General features: G+C 35.4%; 1 long non-coding RNA gene across 2 annotated transcripts in view; it reads left to right on the top strand.

The window, feature by feature from the left end:
- The window catches only part of LOC127976806 (uncharacterized), a 45396-nt gene extending 21875 nt beyond the window's left edge, over window positions 1–23521 (top strand). The window contains exons 2-4 of one of the 2 annotated variants that reach the window (XR_008157932.1): window positions 21994–22077; window positions 22992–23125; window positions 23231–23521. This is a non-coding gene — a long non-coding RNA (uncharacterized LOC127976806). The remainder of the gene's footprint in view (window positions 1–21993; window positions 22078–22991; window positions 23126–23230) is intronic. The other variant, XR_008157933.1, reaches the window with a different exon arrangement.
- Window positions 23522–24339: the final 818 nt, after the last annotated feature.

Below are 24339 nucleotides of genomic sequence, written 5' to 3'. Positions count from 1 at the left end.
TGCATTACATTAACTCGCAGTTGCTAGAAGAACTCTTAATTGCGAGAAGAAAAGTCTGAATTTTGAGATGTGAACTATATGAAAGTCACAATTACCTTACCTTGTTTTTGTATTGTAAACAGGCTTCCATGTCTGCCCCGTAATCATAATTTGTGTGAAAAGGAATAAAAATGGTTGTTTGTACTGCAATAGTGTGCACATTTTGGAGTGAATTGTATAAATATATACTGTATATGCTTTTAGAGCTTGGCAAATGTTGTTAGAGGCACATTATTCCAATGGAATAGGTTGCATGCATGGCATTTCTTTGCAGTAGTGTTAAGAGTAAGTCCAGATGATTGTTGGCTAGATGATGCAAGTGTTTCAGCACTTCCTCATAATCATCTATGACCATACCTGGTTTTGACAAGGCCTGCCTCGTGGTTCAAAAAACTGAAGTTGCTCCAATGGCTGAGAGCTGCCAACTAGAAGCTAAACACAACAGCCTTCCTCCAGCCGGTCTCTCTGTGCCTGAAAGCCTCACGTCAGTCAAACCTTTGTTGTTTTATTATGTGGAAGAAGAAACCCTAGGGTGTATCTCACAGTACGCAGGGTGATTTCAAACCATGCTTTGCTCCTGGAGTCTCCTGATTGATCTCCGGCTGAACAAACCTGCTCTATCAAGAAGTATAACTGATCCACAATATGCACCATTAGTAATCATTATGTAGCCCCATTGCACTGCACTCTTAGCAACTTTAGTATTTACGGTTTCGCCTAAAGTTTAAGTGCAGGGTGGTTTATATGCAGCTGGTTTCCGTTGCGTGAAATTCTTCAAGATAAAATACTACGAATTTGGGTGAGCTGTAACCCGTTTATTTATTTCCACCCAAAACTTTAATTAAAAGATATCATCTCTCCCCGAAGCCCTTATAAACTTTACAGCCCTGTGTCTATGGGGTTATCTTTCATGGTAGCCACTGGAAGGCCATGCTGATGAGCGTAACTGAACAGGGGAGGACTTTTGCATTACACAAGTTAAGGGCCATCCCCCCCGCTGGTTTTAATCACCTTTGACCTTTTCTTGTTCAAACGCAAGTGGAGTCGTTTCTTCGTGGTGTGTGACTGAAAAGTTTTGCCTGCAGTGTTTAAGGATATTGTGCCTGTTTTTGCCAAGTAATGAGAATACTAACTTGTTACTTTTTGTAAATTTACACTGTGTTTAGTGTCACATGTTCCGATGTGATGCTCAAGAAAAATTTACTATCATTGTCAATATTAAAAACATTTCTGCTACTCAGTAATTTTTGTTGAAACCATGATACTTCTAGAAGGATTCTCTAATAAATAAAGTTCAAAAGAACAACATTTACTTATGTCACATTACATTTTCATGTCACATTAAGTCTGATATTTTTGATTAGTTCAATGTATTGTGCAGAACCTGAAACCCTTTTCAATAATATTAACCTTCTGAACATTTTTGTAGGTCTTAAGCAACATTTGTTGATTTGCTTAGCCTATGATTTTCGTCTGTTGTTCAACTCAATGCACATATTACCTTTTAAATCAATCTTAACTAAATTGCCTCAATACGCAAATGCAATATGCCATGGCCACTGTCTCATTTCTGCAAAGTCATAATGGCGTCTGAGAGAGGAAGTCCAAACAAGAGTATCATCATCATGTCTATTTGCATGAGATTCAGTTCAATATCTGGCCAAGAGCCACAGTCCATCAGACAAGACAAGGTTATGGCAAGGATTTATGTTAAGAAACCTTGTAATTACCTTTGCAAACAATGATTTGTGATCAAGGTAAACCATATTGATCTGTTGTTGATTTATAGCTTTCTTAAAATTCACTGCTTCTGATATATATCAATCACTGTGGTCCCACCCACTCACGCTTGAGCATCTCACTGTTTCTGTAGAGAGCAACAGCAGCTTTCTGCAAGTCATTTAATGTGTGAATCAGGACTGTAGTATGCACTTCTGGAAAACTCAAACTCAAACAACTCAAACAAGCCACTGTTCCTAAGGAAATGTTTTGCAACATTTTTTTTTAATGATATTATTTTTAAAACGTACAGTGATGTAGTCAATATAGTTTTATATTATAATTAGTGCTGTCAAACATTTAATAGTTTATACATTTATATATTTATATTCTTGTATTTTATATTGTACATAAGTATATTTAATATATTACAATAGAATGTATTTTTCTTAAATATATACACGCATGTGTTTGTATTAATATATAAATAATGAATATACACTGCACACACAGATATACAATGTACTCAAACACTTTTATTTTCGATGTGATTAAACACGATTAATCATGTGACAGCACTATTTAAATATATATATATATATATATATATATATATATATATTGTTATATTACACTATATCAGTATAGTTTTTTTATAATTATTATTAAAGCTTTATGGGTAACAGTTAATTGATTTGAATTATTTAAATTGAATTTTTAAATAATAACATTAATATAAATAATTACATAAATTAATATATAATCTCAGAGCTGATTAGTTTCGGTTTATGGTTTAGGACTCTTTATTGAATTATTATTATTTTTTAATCCCTCTGGAGAAAATGAGAGGGAAATACATATTTTCATTTAGCCATTTATGCTGTGACTCCCGGGGAGCAGTTGGGGGTTCGGTGCCTTGCTCAAGGGCACCTCAGTCATTGAAGGTAGATAGAGCACAGTTCATACACTCCCCCACCTACAATTCCTGCCGGCCCGAGACTCGAACTCACATCCTTCTGTATTATAAATCCAACTCTCTAACCATTAGGCCACGACTTTCCCAGACCCCTCAAACTCCCCAAGTCAGATTCCCAGTGAAATACTCTCAGATAGCAAATGCAATGAGTTTGCTTCCTTTTCTGAGAAGATCATTAATATCAGGAAGGAAATTAGCACATCCTTAAGTTATACAGAGGACAGACAGATTATTTTCAATTTTCAATCTGGTTTCCAACCGCATCACAGCACAGAGACAGCGCTCATTAAGATAATAAATGATATTCGCTTAAATTCTGATTCTGGCAAAACATCAGTGCTGGTATTACTAGATCTCAGTGCTGTGTTTGACACAGTCGATCATAACATACTTCTAAAGAGACTGGAAAACTGGGTCAGGCTTTCTGGGATGGTACTCAAATGCAGGTCATACTTAGAGGGGAAAGGTTATTATATGAGTATAGGAGATCACAAGTCTAAGTGGACGTCCATGACATGCAGAGTGCAACAAGGCTCAATTCTAGCACCGGTCGTTTAGCCTGTATATGCTTCCACTAAGTGAAATAATGAGAAAGAACCAAATTGCCTATCACAGCTATGCTGATGATACCCAGATTTACCTAGCCTTATTGCCAAATTACTACAGCATCATTAACTCCCTTTGCCAATGCATTGATGAAATTAACAGTTGGATGTGCCAGTACTTTCTTCAGTAAAATAAGGAAAAAAGTAATTGCATTTGAAACAAAGATGTAGTTTTCAAGGTGATTGCATACCTTGACTCTAGGGGTCATACAACTAAAAATCAAATCAGGAATATTGGTGTGATACTGGAGACAGGTCTTAGTTTCAGTAGTCATGTCAAAGCAGTAACTAAATCAGCATACTATCATCTAAAAAACATTGCAAGAATAAGTTTTTTTTTTTTTTTTTTTTCTCCAGTCAAGACTTTATCACCAACAGGGTGGACTATTGTAATTGTCTCCTCACCGGCTTTCCCAAGATGACCATTAGAAAGCTGCAGCTCATCCAGAACGCTGCTGCCAGGATTCTGACTACAACCAGAACATCTGAGCAAATCACACCAGTCTTCAGGTCCTTACACTGGCTTCCAGTTACATTTAGGATTGATTTTAAAGTACTTTTGCTCATTTATAAATCACCCAGTGACCTAGGACTGAAATGCATTGCAGATATGCTCACTGAATTTAAACTTAACAGACCACTCAGATCATTAGGATCGAGTCAGTGAGAAATACCAAGGGTTCACACAAAACAAGGGGAGTCTGCTTTTAGTAACTATGCCGCCCGCAGTTGGAATCAGTTTCCAGAAGAGATCAGATGTGCTAAAACATTAGCCACTTTTAAATCTAGGCTCAACACCCATCTGTTTAGCTGTGCATTTATTGAATGAGCACGGTGCGATGTCCAAACTGGTTGCAGTGTATTTTATGTATTGCACTGTATTTTATGCAACCCAAAAAGATTGCACTGTATTTTATGTAAAATCATTTTCTATTTTCAACAGTCTTAAATTATTTTTAAGTACATTTTTAAATCATTTTTTTTAAATCCTTGTTTTATTTTTTCATGATTATTTTACTTTCTTTTATATAAAGCACTTTGAATTACCGTCGTGTACGAAATAAACTTGCCTTGCCTCAAGGGACAACATGACTAGTTATTTTGGCTAAATCGGCAATTGTCAGTAATATAATCAATAGCCAATTCTAGCATTATTTTTTTCAGCTTATGGAATATTACGTTCATTATAAGTCTGTTACAATATGGACACTGCTAGTTGGCCATAAACAGAGCAACTAGAATAACTATCAAGATATATGATTTGACTAAGTTCAGGCAGAATGAGAAAGCTCACCGATGCATTGACGACTCTTATTGGGCTATGTTTGCCGTTTCTAAATGAACAGTGTCCATTTTATGAATGTTTAACGGGATGCAATATTGTGCTGGCTGGATTTCATATTGCCTCATATGCACATTAATTATTTATTCTTTTTCTGACATTTCAGCTGCCCTTTACTGAGCCACTATTTTCCCGGCCACAGTGTATCTCCCTCAATACACATCAAAGAAATGTATCTTGCATCACGATACTAAACTTATTTATAGATATTAATTTTAATATCATGTTTGGGTTTGTGGGAGTTTTAAATTTTGAGACTGAGGGCTTCAGGCGAATCCCTGGTTGAAGGTTTAATGCGATGTAGAGCGAAGCAGTGGAATCAGATTTAATCAACAGACATACAAACCTCTCCATAGCCATGGTTTGATATTTCGGATCGTCACCATGTGGAATCGACATAAGTGAATTAGGGCTTTATTGACAAGCTGAGAACATGAGGCATCAGAGACTTTGCAAAGATGATAAACTAAACTTTAGATGTTGCTGTAAAAAGATGTCACTCTCTACAGTAGAGAGCTTTAGTAGTGCTGCTTTGCATGGGTTGATGCTCAAATACTGAAACATATTGCTTCTATTCGCTGGCTGTTTTCCATACACTCAGAATGACTGTTAAGTTAATGTCCCATGTGCTGCGTTTATGTCATTTAGATGTATTTGAATCACAATAATGCAAAAGCAGAATGGCTGAATTGGATACAACTTTGAGTGCATGTAAACTTGTAACCTTAATATTGCAATATACATCTCACAGGTGATAAGGAAAGTGAGGATCTGGGGAAGTCAGAACTTTGTAAGTTACTGCCTGTAGATTTTGTTTTACATATTGCTTGTTTTCCCAGCCAGTCAGTAGAATTTAGCATTTTAATTCCATCTGTCAGATATCATTCACGCTTAAAAAATAAAGCTTATTTATTGGCATTGATGGTTCTTTGAAAAACCTTTTCCCTTTCCATTGCACAGAACGTTCTTTATAACAGAAAATGGTTATTTAAATTTTGTTAAAATTTTGTTTACGTAAAAAAAAAGGTTCTTTTAGGAACTAAAACGCTTTTTGCAGAACCAAAAGTTGTTTATGAGTGTACAACACGATTCTTGAATATTTGGGTTTGTTTTCATTCACTAAATCTATTTGTCTATATTTTTTTTTTTTTTTTTTTTTTTTACATTTAATTGAAAGCAAATGAGGTAAATAGAGAAATTTAAAATGTATTATGTGATACTGAGAATCACAGATAACAGTTAATGGAATCACAGAAATAATAATAATAATAATAATAATAATGATATTAAAATAGAAAAGTTATTTTGATTTGTAACAATATTTTTCAATATAACTATATTTTCTACTGTATATTTGTTCAGATAAATGTAGTCCTGGTGATCAAAAGAGACTCAAACCTTTAAATGTTACTATAAATATATTGTAAACTATTATATTTAGAATGTAATTATGTGCTGTTCTAGTAAATGGAGTCCAGATTGGGTAAATAGGATAAGGTGATCTTCATAAAATAAAACCATTGAAATTGATATGGTCTCATTGCATTAAGATGAATTTTACTCATCTGCACTTGTCAGTAGAGTGGTAATTTAGCTAGTACTTAAATCATATCAGTAGCAAAGCTATATATTATATATTAAGAAATTAATATCACTGACAAACAGTACAACATTACCGATTCTCATTCTGACGGCACCCATTCACTGATGAGGATCCATTGTTAAGCAAGTGACATAATGCTAGACTTTTCCAAATATGTAATCTGAATTCTTTCAAAACCTTTACAGTTTAGTTTGTAAACTAGATCAAGATCATTTGTGCGTATTTATTTTGTGCAGATAAAAGTTGTGATTTTCTGTATATTCTGTGTGTATTTCTAACTAATCTCACACAGGATGTGTTTGGGAAAGAATGGTCTAATATAACCTTCTACTGAAGCAAGAAGCATCAGAGGTACTGCCTAGAGGAAGGGCTGTTTGGCTCTGCGTTGTGACAGAGGTTAAGATGTCGAATTTGCAGCAGATATCAGCAGAACCTTGCTGCAATAAAACAGCTCTGATCTGCCTGCACAGGCAGAGCCGTGTCTCACCTTCTCAAACCATAAAACACTTCTCTCACTGTGGAAAGCTGAGAGAGCGAAGGCCTCGTGAATGATGCCAGAGGAAAGACGAAGCTGGAGCCCTTCATAGATTGGTCACTTATGAAGAGAGAGAGATAAAAATAGTTAGCAGCAAACCCTTGTGGAAGAGAGATGCCAGTTCCTGTTGTTCACAAATCACCTTGAGAAATGAGAGGTTGGAAATTGCTTTTCACATATTTGACGAACTGTGAAGGAAACTTTGTGGGTGAATGTTTTGGCTGTAATGATTGTATAATTCAGAAAAACGGCAGCCAATGTTTTCTTTTCTTTTCTTGACTTTACCCAATTAAATGTCTTAATAGCCATCCTCTAAGTCCATTTGGAGAGGATATTACTTTAACCATTTACATCGTCAATTGCATGTGTGGAGTGTGGAATGGACAGATTTTTAAGCTAAGTGGAATATAAATGTGAATGTAAAAAAAGTTCCAAAAAGTGTGTATATTTTAATAACTATTATTATTATTAATAATAATAATTTTATTATTAGGCATGATGTTCCCGCTCAATTTCATTTTAGTTAATTTTACTAAATCCCATTTTTTATGTATTTTATTTTTTAAATTTTTTTGGGGGGCCTTACTATTGAGTTCTTTTTTCCAGAGTCCACCGTAGGATATATGCTTTTTATTTATTTATTTACTTTTTTATTAAGTATTGCAGCAACGAGTGGCACTGAATCACACCAGGCTTAACATGCAGCCATCTTTCCATTCAGATTTCTTATTCCTAAAAAAGCGAGACCTGAGGCATGGGCCCTGGATATAATCTGCCTAATCCTCCCACTCAGCTTCCTTTCTGCAGTGCGTTTGTCTATGCATACAAACCAGTGTGTAGGCAAGGTGAAAGAGTAGTTTCTTCTTGCTTTGTATAAGAAAGCCTTCTCATCCTCCGAGACCTCAAAAAAAAAAAAAAAAAAAAAACATTAAGAGGGTTCAAAATTATTTCATGGAGCATGCCTTGAATTGAGCTCTTGTATATGTCATCAGATGTGCCGCTTTGTAGCGTATTTTATAGACACTGCTTGTGGTTTTCGATCTTTTTGGCAATTACAAGAGCAAATCACATTTTTAATAGAGCATGGGCATATAATTGAACTTGCATGCTTGAATAGGCATAGATGTCATTTGTTCCTTAAAAAAAAAATGAAAATGAAAACAACTTGAATATTTGTCAGAGCTCATTTCACTAGGGCAGAGAGGAGAGATTTCGTATTGCATCTGAAAGGATGTCTATGTCTCTTGGGTTTCTCCAGAGCATGAACTCATTCAGTTATTGATCATCTTATATTCATCACCAGATAGTCATTGTTTTCTCAAGTGAAAGCAGTGCATATATTTAACTTCTAGACATTGAGCAATATCTTATGCCCTTTCATATGGAAGCTTGTTTCCACTATTGGATGGACGGATGGATGGATAGATCGATAGATAGAGATTGTGACTTCTTATCTTACAATTCAGACTTTTTTCTTGCAATTCTGGGAAAATTTCAGAATTGAGAGATGTAAAATCAAGACAAAAAAAGACAAAAACTCACAATTATGAGAAACGAAAAGAATTGAAAGATTAAAAGTCTTAATGGTAATGTTTTTATTCATTGGCATAAAAAAGATACTTGAAATAAACTCAGAATTGTGATGAAAAAAAAAATTGTGAGATTAAAAAGTCCCGGTTACCCAGAAAGTTTGAGGAATACTTTCTAAGCACTAAAAATAACTCAAAGTGAACCCAGATATTTTTCAGTCAAAATGTAATTAAGTCCCATGGTCGCCAACATTGAGATTAGACTCGAATAAGAGCGACACCTGCGCCGTTAGCAGAATGCTTATGAACACAGCACTGTCAGCATCTTATAAAAGCAAGAAACAATAAAACAAACATGGCACAGATGCCTCTGATGGGGAGATGGGCCGCTCGGTATCAACCGTCTCCCCAAGGACAAAGTGTGTCAGTAACATCTCCAGGAAAGATGATTGATGATAGTGTATAATTCCACACGTTAACTCTCACCTCAGAAGCAGACTTTTCCTTCAACTTACATAAAGTTGGCCCCACTCATTGTAAGCTTTTGAATTTCCTCTGTTTGGCAAGGGGTTATCATGAAGGATGAGCGTGAAAGACATTTCAAGGGCACAGTGATGCTGTAACTCAGGCAGGGATTCAGTCTTTGGTGTTAAAGCAGTGTGGGATTGTGTCCCACCATGTAATGAATGAGAAATTGCAGTGTGTCTGGTTAATACACTGTGAAAACACTGTCTGGCAGTATATAAATAATAATAATTTTTTTTTTTTTTACATGAAGGACAAAAACAAAGTCCAATGGAGCGACTCCAGCTTACTCGTCCAGATTGTTGATCGTTCATTATTAGGTAGAACTTAAATGCATTGTTAAGGGAGCTTTGAGGCCCAAAGGTGCTGAATTAAAGCTGAAACTTTCATCAATATCTCATCAGTGTCTTTTCCAACATGAAAAAAGTGTGAATGGTAAATGTGCATCTTGGCAGATTGTCAACTTTAAAAGTTATTTAGCCTTTATTGAATATAGTAGGATGATAGTAATAATGTTTGGCTGGCAATTGGTCAGTTATTCTTATCAAAGCAGACCTACATAAACTTATTAAATTATGCAGCATGCACAGACTGCTATTCTGTAAGTATTATTTTAAAGGCTTTTTATTTATTTATTTACCTACTCATTTAATTAATTCTCATATACATGGTACAATGAATTTTTCTTCTATTGTTTTCTGATGAATTGATGGCAAGTTCCATTAAAGCTGAGCATTCTGGACTTGCAAGTGATCAGAGGTTTCTCTTTTCTTTTCTTTTTGTTTTTAGATAATCTCTAAAGTATGTTTCACACAAACCATTAAAGAAATAGTTCAGCCACAAATGAAAATTTCCTGAAAATTAACACTACATGCAAGATGTAGATTTGTTTGTTTCTTTATTGTCTTTTATGTAGGAATCGCATTCTAGCCAGAAGAAATGGTTTGAAGTACAAACATCCTAATCATGGATTGGTTTATTGCAAACAAGCAGCTTATTGCTTCACAAAATGTTAACTGCTGGACTGGAATTGTGTCAACTACTTTTTCATAATTGTGCTGTTTTTATAAGCTCTTTGGACTTTCATTCTGACAGCACCCATTGGTAACAAAGTGATGTAATTTCTCTGTTAAATCGGTTCCAATCATGAAGTAAATTTGTCTATATCTGTGCATGAGTATTTTTTTCTTTTCATTTTTGGATGAACTATTACTTTATGTACTACCTGCGTGATGACATTAGAGCTCTGGGAACATTTCTTCCTTTTTTTCCTTTGACTTGACTTTTTTCATGTGCAAATTATACAAAGTGAATTGTTTCCGTATGTACAGCATATTTAGACAGTGATACAAAAAAAAAAAAAAATGATGTTGAGGTGTCAGGAGAACACAGATATTGATCGTATGTGATGGTGTTATGTATGGGTTTCCTTTCAGTCTGTTTTTACAGGTGTTGCTGTAGGTGACACAAAGTGTTTCCCTTTACACACATTTGTCATCTTGACTGCATGAACAATTTATTTTCAAAGTCAAAGAATAAGGCTGTGATGATAGAGATGTGGATTCTTTATCAATATTTATTTCCAAAAATATGTACATAAAGAAAAAATGGATTCTGGCAGGATTAGGTCCTCTGTAATTTTTTTGCCATTTGGATCCAGCATCAAAATAGCATGGTGTTTCTAAATGCATGAAATTCATAACTCAAAACTACTGTAAGTCTCCACAATACCAGGACGCAACCTAATGAGGCAAATCATGTAATGTAATTACCCTGCTCACTCCAAACAGTCTGCCTCGTCAAATATAATTTGCTATTAGTAAAAATAATCAAATGGCATAATAAGTCAAATAAATCATTCATAGTTGGTCAGGTTTTTTTTTCTTCTTCTTGGCACTTGCTTCATTCTTCAGAATCACAAACAACACATTATTAAAATGGATAATGGTCAGCAATACAAGTTTCTGGATGCATATTAATTTTGCAGCTATATCTTATTTAGTGTTTCTTGTTTTTGAAATGACAATTCAGATATAAGCTTGTGTCGGTTAGCTCATTATCTCCACAAATTCTCCACAAAAGAAAAGATCCTTGATTGAGCCTAATAAAATTGAATAGTTGTAATTATAAAGTTTAATGGCAGTTAATGGCTGTGTGTGTGTGTGTGTGTGTGTGTGTGTGCTCTTGTTTTTGTGATATATCAGGACACAACCCTGTATAATGACATGGGTATAACACAGGTATTACTAGGATCAAATATGAATATAATCAAAAATTAAAACATTGTCATCGATAATGTGACTCCTTTATAAAGAAGTCGTTATTTTAACTTTTTTTAATCCAAATTGTAAGGCCGATCATTAAATATGTAACTAAAAGAAGTTTGTATTAAATTATTAGTAAAAACTAATTTGGCAGAGGTCTCGGGCTTTTGCACCCAAAGGTGAATCTCAACAGCTCCTCTCCTCTGTCCTTTCTCTCACCCAATACTTACTCTTAATTGTACTGTGCGGAAATGGTAAGGCCCCTCAGGCTTAAATAATGATTTTGAGAACATGACAGAGTGCTGACTGGGGCTTTCAGCAGACGCTGTAACCTCAGCTGGTGTTGGAAAAGAGGGACTGTCAGGGACAAGCAGCGGCAGACGGCCTGTCTGGAGCCTTTGGCAATTGCCCTCATTGATTGAGACAGATGCAAGGGTGTGCTGAGGGACGTTTTACAAATTGAAGCTGATACTCGGCTCATAGAAGAACAGAGAGTGTGCCAGATTCACACCACTGATATCAGCTGGGGGTACTGCGGATGGACTGTGCCGCGGTGCTTCTGACAGATTGTCTTTTTACAGGGTTTGCTTGGATGGATGGATGGCTAGTTTGCTGCTTAGGAAATTGGACTTTCTTGCTTAGGTTTTTCTGTTAAAAAACAACAAAAACAAAACAAAACTGAAAGCACAAGTGCACAGAAAGAGCCTCCAGAGAGAGGCATTCTGGAAAAGGTCCTTGTACGAGTGACTTACTCTTCTCCGCTCTGCATCAGCGCTGAGCAATTACATCTATATAAATATCATGCGACCTTGCACAACCGTCCGTATCTCAGTATTACTGTAACAGAGCGCTCAGGCCGCGGCCCAGCAAACTGACTGCAAACTCCATCAGGAATTCGGCTGCTCCGCTTCAGTAGCTGCACTCGATCCCCAGGAGTGACCCTGGCATCACCCTCCATTTTTCACCCCCACTCAGGCACATACAGAGACATAAAAGCACTGACAGGCTCTAAAAGCAGAAGCCGTCACCCTCACAGGGCCGGTATGTATCTTTTATGGGTCCCGGGCTTTAACGGAGACATTTGTCTTTTAAGCGTGCTTTTTCTTTGGTGTGAATACTGTATGTTAAAATGTGTTGGAGGATCAAACTGTTTAAAGTTTTACCTTACAATGGCAAATCAATCATTTGTAGAGTCTTGGCTTTGGCTTTGAAACGTTAGCAGCTTTCAGTGCCCACGCAGCTGTCAAATTATTGACTGTACTTTTGTCGCCAGATGGTTGCATTACTGGAGAAAATAATTAGAGACTGTACTAGGGATTGCAACAAAAGAGGTTAAAAAAAAAAACAATTAATTTTGTACACTTTGTATAATGACATGTCCACAAAAATCTCTTATTTATCTAATAATAATTAAAATAAAACAATATATTTTTAAAATGTACTGTATATCACACACACATTCACATTCCAAGACCAAAAAATCCCCACAAAGACCAAATTTACAAGTATTACTAACCTTGTGGGAAAATTTGGAACAGTACACGCATACACACACGCATACACACACACCCATGGGCATGTTTTATATTTACCAGAAAATGTTTATATTTACCAGAGAATTTTTATCACATTAATATAGAACATCATGTGTTGTTTTTTTATTTTATTTATTTCTTTCTATTTCATATGTCTTATGAAGGCTTGTTCTTACCAAAAAAATAAAAATAAAAATAATAATATTGTGAAATAGTGTAATTTGGAATAACTGTTTTATATTTTAATATTTTTTTAAAGGGATAGTTCACGCAAAACAGTTGACGGTGAACATAGACTTTAATAGTATTTTTTTCCATACTATGGGTCTGGTTACCAACATTCTTCATAATATCTTATTTTGTAAACAGAAGAAAGAAACTCTGGAACAACTTGAGAGTGAGTAAATGATGACAGAATTTAAAAAGTGAACTGTCCCTTTAAGAGTTATGTATTTCTGTGATGGCAAAACTCATTATTATCAACAATGAAAACAGTTGCTGCTTTATTACTGTTTTTTTTTTTTTTTTTTTTTTTTGCACATGACATAATAATATGGTTTATGATGCTTTTGTTTGAAAAAATAAATCTTTCGTTACATTGCAAGCAAGTATTTACTGTCACTTTTTATCAATTTAATGCATCCTTTATAGATAAAATGCTTATATTCTTTCAGAAAAAAGTAGTGTACATATAACTTAGGTATTCTGTCTTGTTTGCATAATTTATAAAAAATCAACCAATAAGATCTTATGCTTTAAAATGGTGGAGTCAAATGGCTGCACTTTATTTTTCAGTGTAAAAGTGTTTTATGGAAAGGCAAACATCAGAGAAATTCATCATTCTCTTTCCCAGTACAAACCGTTCTCCTGCAGTGAAATCTGGACATAAGCCATCGTCTTTGAGAGCTGCATATGGAAACTGAAGATAAGTTACCGTTTATTTGAGAAACAGTAAAAACTTCTTGTTGCAAAATTCCCATCAACCTTTCCTTTTAGTGTCCCAGTCGTACCAGCCCCACTTTGAGGCAAACGCATGATATAACAACAGCACTCAGCTGATTAGAAATCATCAAGCTGCTCCATTTTGCATAAGATTAGCTGCTTTTATAAGGAATAGTCAGACTAGATTCCAGGATTACTGAACGGTACTCAATAGAGTTCCAGTGGTCTTATGACAATACTTTTAATCAAGTTTCAAGATGGCATGACCTGTGTGTCACCTGCTCTCACAATGGAATTATATTATTTATTGTATCCTCTCTTAATATGTTTGTGTCTTTAAACAGAGGCTTCCCTTTTGCCTTTTCAAAAGTGAGTTTAAAGTTTGTTTTTAGCTATGTGCCCTTTCCATCTCTCAGCAGAAAAGGGCATCGTGCCTCCGGGAGCAGAATTAGGCCATGCCATAACAAAGCTTTAATTTACAAGATTTGTGTACTTGCCATGCCTAGAGAGACAACCTATGAATCTTCACCTCGCCGTTTAGTATAGACACAGCTGGTGGCAGGAGACTCGCATTCTCATTCAGCTCCGAAGTGAACGAAGATCCCTCTAGCGCTAATCGATACGGTACAGGAATCTGATAAACGCACGTCTCGCTGAAAACCAAGGTCTGGCAAGTTACATTAAATAATGAGACGACTCATTATTTCCAGAGGGAAATTAGGGGGCTTTTTGATGGATGGCATATTTCAATATCTGAGTGAATTATTGTGCAGCTGGAACATAAAGCAGTCATTTGACTCCTTAGAGTGGTTGGAGGCACAGAATCAATCACCTGTTCTTTCACACAAAATTAAGAACCTCAGGTGCTCTTGCATTCTTTTAGAGGTGTCGGGGCAAATGAGAGTCGTAATGGCATTTACCTGGCTGAAATTTGCTATTGATAATGGAGTAAATGAGGTATTTGTCTGCTGAAATGTTTCTGACGTGACTGTGGAGAAAAGATGTGACACGTGTGTGCGGAATGTCATTGGAATGGCCTTTGCAAATGTTAAAAGTTGAAATGCTTTGTGGCTTTTTACATCTCCCGTTATATAAGCCGGCCGGCTCTATCAAAAATGTATGAATAATATATTACAACATATGGGTTCTCCATGCCAGTCTAATTGCGTGGGATTTAATATAGTTCCATGCATTACCAAGAAGTAAGAATAGCCATTTCATATGATCCCACTGATGAGTTAAAAATATGGAGAAAAACATACAGAGAATGTCACACAGATTTGTAGAAGCTTGGTCTCTTTTCATAATTTATTTTATGTAAAACATAGCAAGATATCAAATTAATGTAATGTATAAATTGAATGAAAGCATATAAAGTTGCTTACATCTCAGTTATTCAAACAGCAGCTACAGAAACAAGCAAAGAACATTTACATCATCAAAGAACATTATTATCACTGACTCCATTTATAATCAGTGAAGCCGTCTGCGCTCTATGATGAATAAATCTCTTATACCTACATCGCAGGTACATCTGCACTTTGTCGTTTATGATGAGAGAAGAATTTGCGAGTGAGTAGCGTTCAGTCAGAGAGCAAAGTCAAGAACAAAACTCCAAGGTTTCAGCGATGACTAATCTGAACGCCTCTGATTGGCAATTGCATTCCTAAACTCAACTGAATCATGTGTGGTTGGTTATAACCCACAACACTTTTAAAGCACACAAAAATAAATTTGAATGAACAAATGAGCCCTAATATTAATTAGATAATAATAATAATAGCCTGATAATAATATTGATCGCCTTGACCTAAAACATAAAACTGTATATTTGATAAAAAAAAAAAAAAGGTCTTAAATGCAATTATTTCTTTAGGTAGGTCGTGTTTTTTTTTTTTTTTTTTTTTTTTTTTTTTCTAGCTTTGTTACATGGAATAAATTGGTTTATATAAAGCGATTTATTCCTGTGATGCGAAGCTGAATTTTGAGCGGCCTCCAATGTCACAGTCCCACAAAAATCATTCTAATATGCTGATTTGTTTCTCAAGAAACTTTCCTTATTATTAGGATTGCTAAATGTAAAGTTCAGAAAGCTCAATTTAATGCATCCTTGCTGAATAAAATTTAATGAATCAATTAAAAACAAAAAATCTTTGATCTCAGTCTTTTGAATACATTTATAATATTAACGGGAGCACATCTTGTTTTACGTTTCTGGGCTTAATGTTTTATTACATTAATTTTGCATCTCATAGAATGTGCTTAAAGCCATCTTTGCTCTATATTTCAAGCTGTCAGTCCACCATGACAAATGCAGTACACTTGTCACCTCAGTCCTCTTTTTTCAGTATTACTACACTATCCAGTAGAAATTCAGGCTTGATTATTAATCATATGCGACCACCTCCACTTCTCCTGCAGGGTAACAATAAAGAAATAGCACTTTTGCCTTTGCCATTCTAAAATGAGCCCTCAAAGACAGCAGACTATGTAGCCATTGTTCGATCGCCTGTTGAAGGTACCTCTAAGCATCATTACATTTCAATTCTGCAAAGAGTGACATACAATTTGTAAGGGGGAGACTCCAGGGAAATTAACTCAGAGATGACCATTCACAAGACCAAGAGTTCTGAAAGCAAAAGTCAATTTTGCAGCCTGCTAGTATAATTATATGCCACCATCTTTGATGGAGGAAGATATTTGCACTTCATTTCCTGAGAACAAATGTCCTGGGTGGAATATTCATATGTTCTAGATGTATCAGATTTAGGAAATAATGATAAAATACTAATAACACCAAATGCGAAAGCAAGAAAAATTACGTTTCAATCATCCGACCGTAATTACAAATGCAAGTTTGTGAAAGACCATGTTTTGCACAACCCATGTTTTGCATTTTAAGGGACTGAATACATTTCATTTTGCCTTTATGCGATTATGATATGCTTGAGGCTGGGATTTACCATGCAAATTTAATATGCTGCACTTGTCGGATATCTAGATGTTGGTTGTACTAAGCATTCAGATAAATATATAGGAGAGAGAGGCCATGTCTTGAAAGAAGCTGTGTCCCTTGTATTGAATCTTTGCAGTGAATAGACTTTAATCTCTCATGGCCAAGTGCTCAAGTATGTGGTTTAATTCAGTGCCGCTGGCACACATTTGATTCTGTGAATCATATCTCGAAGCAATCGCATAAGAACTGCAAATACGTTCACGATATATAATCAACGCCCTTGGCTACTCAGATGCTGTTCTGAGATGCTAAGAAATTAGGTAGAAGAAAAAGTGTGACCCAATGTGTCACTCAAACGTACAAACTTTGACCTTTATTGCTATTATAGATGGTGTTTTCATTTCCTGTGCGACCTTCAGGGTACATCTCTCTTTCTTTTCATTTTATGGTTTATCCCCCCTGCCACTTATTCATGTGGGGAGCACTGCTCCAGTTTTACCTGCAGATCTCACCAAATGTGTTGCTTCTTTTCCCACCGATGGGTTGGAGAGCTAATGTTTAGATTTGATCACAAGCTTTGATTGTATATTCAGTTTTATTCAGACCTTCGGAAACAAACAAAACTGTTGTTTGAGCTTTTTATATGGAAAACATATGCCTGTGTGGGTCCAGAGAAGTTCTTTGTTTTTTTCCTCCACCCTCTTGTTTTAAACAGGCTCATCGCTGACATCTGTAGATGACTCATCCTATCTGTTCTGTTCAGATACTTGCCTGTTCTGTACACGGCAATCATTTCTCGCAAAATCAAACACAGCTGTACAAAGCCCAGATAAGACGAGTGGTCAAAAAGTGTCAAACAGGCAAATGTTCCATATGAAACAAAGCCTTAACTGCCCCTTATTCTGTGCTGATATACTAGACAAAGATTATTCTGAATGTAGTGTCTGGCAGCAGTGTACTTGGATTAGAAATGGACATTTTTGAGTAATATTGTATCAGTTTGTAATCTTGACAATTTGTTTTAGATTAAACCGTGTTAAGGGATAGTAAACCCACAAATGATTTCTTGAAATTCTTGTCATCATCTACTCAACCTTGTGTCATTTCAAACATTCGTGACTTATTTTCTTCTGTGGAACTAATGCATATTTTGAAAAACATCTTTTGTGTACATAAGTCTGTTGTTGCTTTAGAACCCCATTGATTTTCAATGTATGGTCTAAAACATTCTTAAAAAATATGATCTTAATTTTGTGATCCAAAGAAAGGCATACAGATATGAAATGACATAATGATGCTTTTATTATCATTATTATGGGGTAAACGACCTATTTAAATTAATATTGTTCTGATTATTTTAACATGACCACTACCATTTAAGAGTTTGGGTGAGATTGATTGATTGATTGATTGATTGATTGATTGATTGATTGATTGATGGATGTAAATACATTTAAGACTTTTATTCAGCAAAAATGCATTAAATTGCTGTTTGCTGTACAGTAATTATGTGTAGATGTTATGTTTTTTTTTTTTTTTTTTTTTCTAAATAATGTTCTTTTGAAGCTTCTATTCATCAAGGAATCTTAAAAATGTATCCCTAAAAATATTAAACAAAAATAAATAAATTTAACATTGACAACATTGATAGTAAAAAATGCATCTTCAGCATAATATAATGATTTAGAAAATATCATGTGAAACTGAAATAATGGCTTAATTATAATACTTTTGAATGGTGGTGTACTTTTTCTGGTCGACTTGTTTTCTTTATGTTTGTTTTTTTGACTGTGCAGCCATTATTCAGGGCACATAGGTGACAGTTAAGCGGATGGTGATTGTAGTGCATTCGTTTATTTCCTAGTTTTCTATAACCCTAGAGAGAGACAACAAACCTAACCTCCCAGCCAAACAAACCCCAGAGGGGCCGGTCAGCTACAGTACCACACACAATACCAGCAATTTACTGCCTAACGTCTCCTGACACAGGCGGGGAGTTCCTGAGGAAAGAAAACTGCATTACACAAACAAGGTGTTTTGGAGCAATCCACTGCAAATTTAGTTGCGGACTAACCACAGTGGAATTCATAATAGTGCATCTGTAGCTGTCAAGCCCAAGATACATGATGAACTAACTTCTAGCTAGAAAACATCAACTATAATGTTAGATTTTTTGCACAAACACAAAATATGCACCCTTACATAAAAACGTCTTTTTTTTTCTTTTTTTTTTATCAGATAAAGTATTGCTTAATTCTTTTTTGTCATTTTGAATTAAAGCTACAATCTACAAAAAAAAACAAAAAAAAAAAGCTAAGGATTTATAGTCTACACAAAAAAATATATTTTATTTTGCGTAATGAATCCATCTGAATTAGTCTGTGAAATAGCATTCTGAGTTTGCCGAGATGAAGAACTGGCACTACTGTAAAACATGATATTTTTTTAGCAGTGTGACTGCACATGCATTTTAAGGTCACACAGCTGAGCTCAGATGTAGCTGCTCTTCTGTTCCTGAAGGCCCTGTAAGCGGTAATCCGATTGGGAAGATTACACGAACATATTTCTCAACCTTTCATTTAAAGCAAACGCACACAGCTGAGCACCGCATCCCTGTCGACAAAATACTGTGATATTTCTTTTGCTCGTAACATCTAATATTTTCTCTGAAAACTTCACAGAAGGTCAGCTTAGTATTACAATTGCCTTTTTGTTGCCCAGAGCCACATCCACAAACATGAGCTGTGTCTACCGTGTTTTGTAGTGAATCCTGTTTGAAGTCGACACATGTGGCCTTAAGATGTATTCAGACACTTTGTGTGCCTTATCCATGCTTAGTTACTGAACTCATTGATTTTATTACCAAATCCTAGAAGATTTATGCAACCTAACTATTAATGGAAATAATTGTATTATCTGTAGTATTTCTCCCTGCTGTTCACAACAAGAACAGAGCTTCTGAAAAGTAACTAAGGCTGGAAGGGGAAAGCTTCCCATGTTTCTTGTTGTAGATGTTCATTTTTAGACTTTTTTTCTTTGCTTTTGTATAAATAAACACTTTTTTTCTTTAGTTTTTGCTCTGTAAGCACCACTGATTACTGACTGTTGTAACTGATTGTTACCATTTGCTTCAAGACTGGCCGCAGTGCAACAGTTGTGGACTTGTCTGTGATCAACTAATCATGAGCTTTGATTGCACAGCAGAGACTATTATTTGCGCTCTCTCTTCCTCTCTCTCTGTATCAGGTTTTTACTCTAACCTTCCTTTCTCCCTCACTTTACATTTCAGTCACACTTTTCTCCGTTTAATTATTCCCAAGCAGTTTGGGTGCTGAGTTTCAATCAATTCCCATTATTTAGATTAATCCCCAGCTTTCTTAATTCAGTATAGTTGTGGTTTAAAATTGTGGGTTTAAAGCTATCCTCGAATCCACTTGAAGTGGTGTATATTTCAGCTCAGTGTACTCAACAGCTCATGTTATTGGTGACTCTCCTAAGGAAATGGGTTGTTGAGTCACAACAAACTGAGTCACACTGAGAGCAGGTAAAAATATTACAGAGAATATTAAATGTGCAGTGTGTAATTTCTGCATTATCAAACAACTAAGGAAATGCAACTAATGGAAAATAATCCGTTTATTTATATTCACAGAAGATATTTTGACAAACGTTGGGATCTGGACAGTTGATGAGCACCATTGACTTCCATAGTATTTTTATTTTTTTCTAAATATGGAGGTCGGTAGTGCTCATCAACTGTTCAGATCCCAACATTTTTCAAAATATCTTCTTTTGTGTTCAACAGAAGAAAGAAACTCATGTAGGTTTGGAACAAGAGGGGAGTGAGTAAATGATCACAGAATTTTCATTCTGAAAGTGAACTACTCCTTTAATAATATATAATATCGAAACATGGCAACCATTCACTTTAGTGGGGAAATTTTGTGTTGAAACTCTCTGTATATTTGAGTTCTCATAAAAAGAGTGTCTTCCCTCCAAGGAGTAACTGTAATAAGATGGATATAGGGGCCAGTGGGCAGAGGAAGGAGATCTCAGGGTCAGGGGTGTGTTGGTTTGTGGGAATGTTGGCTTGGAGCTTCATTTGATGCTGATTTGATTCAAATGACTTCTTGGATGTTGCCTTATGGGTTTCTCATTAAGCATTAGCATTGACAGAATTGGGCGTGGGCAGTCATTCCAGATCAGTAGAGGCAGGAAATCTTAGTAATAAAAAAGCAATCTGCCTTTGCAATATCAGGTCATAGAAAGGGAAATAGAAGGAAATTATTAGTTTAGAGATACCATAGCATTTCTTTTGGTCCTGGTGATATAGAAATGATTATATGACATTATTAGAATCATTTTGTGCAGCTTGTTTTTTTTTTTTCTCTCTTCTTCCAGCATTAGATTCATATTTAGCTTAGATAATTATTTAGATGTATTATTTAGTTTTGTATAAATTAGTTATTATTAGTATTATATATTTGTATATTTAATTATTTACTCTGTAATGTATAATAATAATGCAATGTTCGAATGTGTATGTGTGTATAGTTCTTCAGAAAAGTATTGTGTGTGTTTTTGAGTTTGTGTGCGTGCGTGTGTGTGTGTGTGTGTGTGTGTATATATATACACACATTCAATGTCTGTGTGTGTATGTGTAACTAAATTGATATAATAATATGTGAATTATTTTTTTAACAATAATATTAGTAATAAAAGCTGTAGAAATGGATTTAAATCTCACTTTCAGTTGATTTATTCCAGGAAAATATGCGCACACATAGTTGTTTTCTGCTTAATTCCTGTATTCCTCTGCTTGTTTAAATGTTGCATTTGCACTGACATTTCAGGAGGTCTTGACATTACAGACTGTGCACTTCTAAACTATATCCAAAAGTTTATGCAGTGAGAAGCAGAGAAGACACCACAGTCACATTTTTCTACTACAGGAAACAATCGAACATCTTTCAATAAATGCCCTGTAGAAGATGAATAAGACAATTATACGTGAGCTTTGGGCAAATGGATGAACACATCCTACTGCTGCTAGACTGCCTGCAGTTTTATTGTAGACACAATGCACCACATCAGCTTTCATTGCTTGATAATTGTGTTCAGGCAATAATTTGTAACATAAATTGTTGGAAAGATTTGTGTGTCTAATATTAGCATCGCAAGCCAGTTAGAGGGAAATGTAATTATTGATAATTGCACAAGGACATAGTGCCTTTTTTCTCCACCACAGCCTATAAAAAGTGAAATATGAGAATGATAGTGCACACGAGTTCATGCATGAGCTGTATAGTCATGCATGTTTGAGTTCATACAACAGGTCGTACAGGCAAAAGAGGCCCATCATCAGTTCCCCCGCAATAACAGATAAGTATCAGATCAATCCAAAATATGTAATTTTCTTGCAGATCTATCAAACAAGGCTGTCTAATGAAGAGAACAAGTGCTGTGCGGTGCACATTAGGAGAAGATCAGTCCAGCAATTCATCCAGGTGATGCTCTGCCTGCAGGCAACTGCACACCCCTGTTGCATAATTTAGTTGGCGCTCTTAGACATCATTATTTGTTACTCAGATTCTGAAAGAATCGAGAACATCCAACAAATTCTCCTTTGATTTGGTCATTATGTCATAGGTGGTGGCATTTCCATAGCAAACCTAAAAGTTGTAAAACAGCTGTGCTTTTTCACATTTTATGATGCATTAACCTTTTAATTTGTAGCCACATTTCAAATGAGTCTATGGAGCTCACAGCTGACTTGTAATTAGTCAGCATTATGCAGTCAATACCAGTGCATTCCATTTATATTGGCTCTTAAACAAAAGCTTAATCCTTAAAATAATTGGACATGCAATTGTATCGTTTTTTGAAAACGCCCACTATGCAAAACAATAAATTGCTTTATTATGGAAGACAACTGAAGGAAAAACTGTATTGAAACCATCTCACTGTTGCTAATTTATTTGTAATTTAAATGCTGAAATGCCTTGCATTTTGAGTTTTACTGTTTTAACATTATGCTTATATTATTCTTAATAAATATTAATGCATATCCGTTAATACATATTTTTGTATGTATGCTTGTTCATTGCTAATGATACCTAAACCTTTGAATCTAATTGTCTTGTTTTTTTTAAAAATCCACTTCCATTTTTGATGATTTATACCACCGTTCTGTGTAGAATATGTGTGTTTGAATATGGCTTATTATGTTATTAAAGGCAAACAATGGATTTGCTGACCCCTGAATCAAATTGCAATGATCAGAGGTCTAACTCCGGAAACCAGCAATCATGGCAATAAGTGTGAAACCTGTCAATATTAGCACATCTTGCTGTTGAAGTCTGTCCTGTTGTTATGATCACTTATTTTTAACTTTGCTTGTTTTTCACATGCTTTGATGCAGAAAAAGAATACCCTTACTGCAAAAGTATGACACTACTCAAAGTCGTGGCAGCTTGGGAAGCAGATAGGAAACATTTATGGATTGCATTTTGGTTCCTCGAGCTCTTTTGATGCTGCACAGCTTTGCACAATAGGGTAGGTGGGTAATTTGTTCAGCTGACTTGGTTTCCACTATCGGCTCACGTTACGCTGTGTTTATTCAATTCATTCCTACACACCCAACTGTTTCTTTCACCTTAGGGTGCAGCTCAGACCCATTGTGACAGATCAGGTCCCAAGAACCCTCTGGCATGCAGAAATTAATATCCCAGGCTGCCACCCACGTCCATCTGCCATCACAGCATCCCTCAATCCATCTCCATGTCCTTCTTGGAGAAATCACGTTGGTAAATGACCTCCTTTAACACCAGAGGTCATACACTTATTATGGAATATTCTATTTGCAATACAAATTAAGCTCAATTGACAGCATTTGTGGCAATTTTTTTTTTTCTTTTTTACAAAGATATAAATTAAAAATATCCAGTCCAATTTTTGGAAGAATTTTTGTGAGGCACTTGCATAAATGATACACAAGTTTTAATGAATTAAAAATTAAAGTTGTTAAAATGTTTTCATAATTTTTACAGACATTTTAGGGGTTTTGTCATTATATTTTTTTTGTTTAAATCTTGTGTGGGTAACTTTGGAAACCATGAGAATTTACAGATTCATATGTGTTTACATAGATATAAGTTTTTCCACCTCAGAAAATATTTTGTTGTTCTTGTGGGCATATTTATAAAAGTGTTTTCACATTTGCAAATAGATTTTTGTTGATGTTGTTGTAATCCACACTATGCCACTGTCAAATCATCTTAACCAGGAATCACTATGGAAGGCGTGTTTTTCCATTATAGAAAAAAAAAAAATAAATAAAAAAAAAAAAATTATAATAAAAAAATAATTGACCAGCCTGCAGTGAAGAGAATAGCTTTCCGAGACGGGCGTATGGACACTGGCAATAATAATGGAATTGCTGAATGAATTGATTGTAATGAAGCGTGCAGTCAGATGGTTCTCTCCAATATTTGTTTATGATTACAAATGGGTGCTGCTCTGAACTCATAAAGCAGTTCAGCACTCCTGGCCTTTCTCTGGGTCTCTGCAGTGGGACAGCGAGAGGTAAAGAATGATGGTTTATTCTCTAGCTCATTTAGAGTTGACCACACAGCTGGAGGGCCCAGATGTACCGATTTAATGGCTAATTACTGTCTCTCACACACACTGCCTGATGGGAGTGAAAGGTCATGCTGAGGAGCTCCGGGTGTGAGTTTATTGTGTTATTTATGCATGTAAATTATTAGCCA

This window comes from Carassius gibelio, chromosome B17, assembly GCF_023724105.1.
Source record: "Carassius gibelio isolate Cgi1373 ecotype wild population from Czech Republic chromosome B17, carGib1.2-hapl.c, whole genome shotgun sequence".
Taxonomy (NCBI): Eukaryota; Metazoa; Chordata; class Actinopteri; order Cypriniformes; family Cyprinidae; genus Carassius; species Carassius gibelio.
Note: the sequence above shows the minus strand (reverse complement) of the source record. Positions and strands in the feature narration are given on the sequence as shown.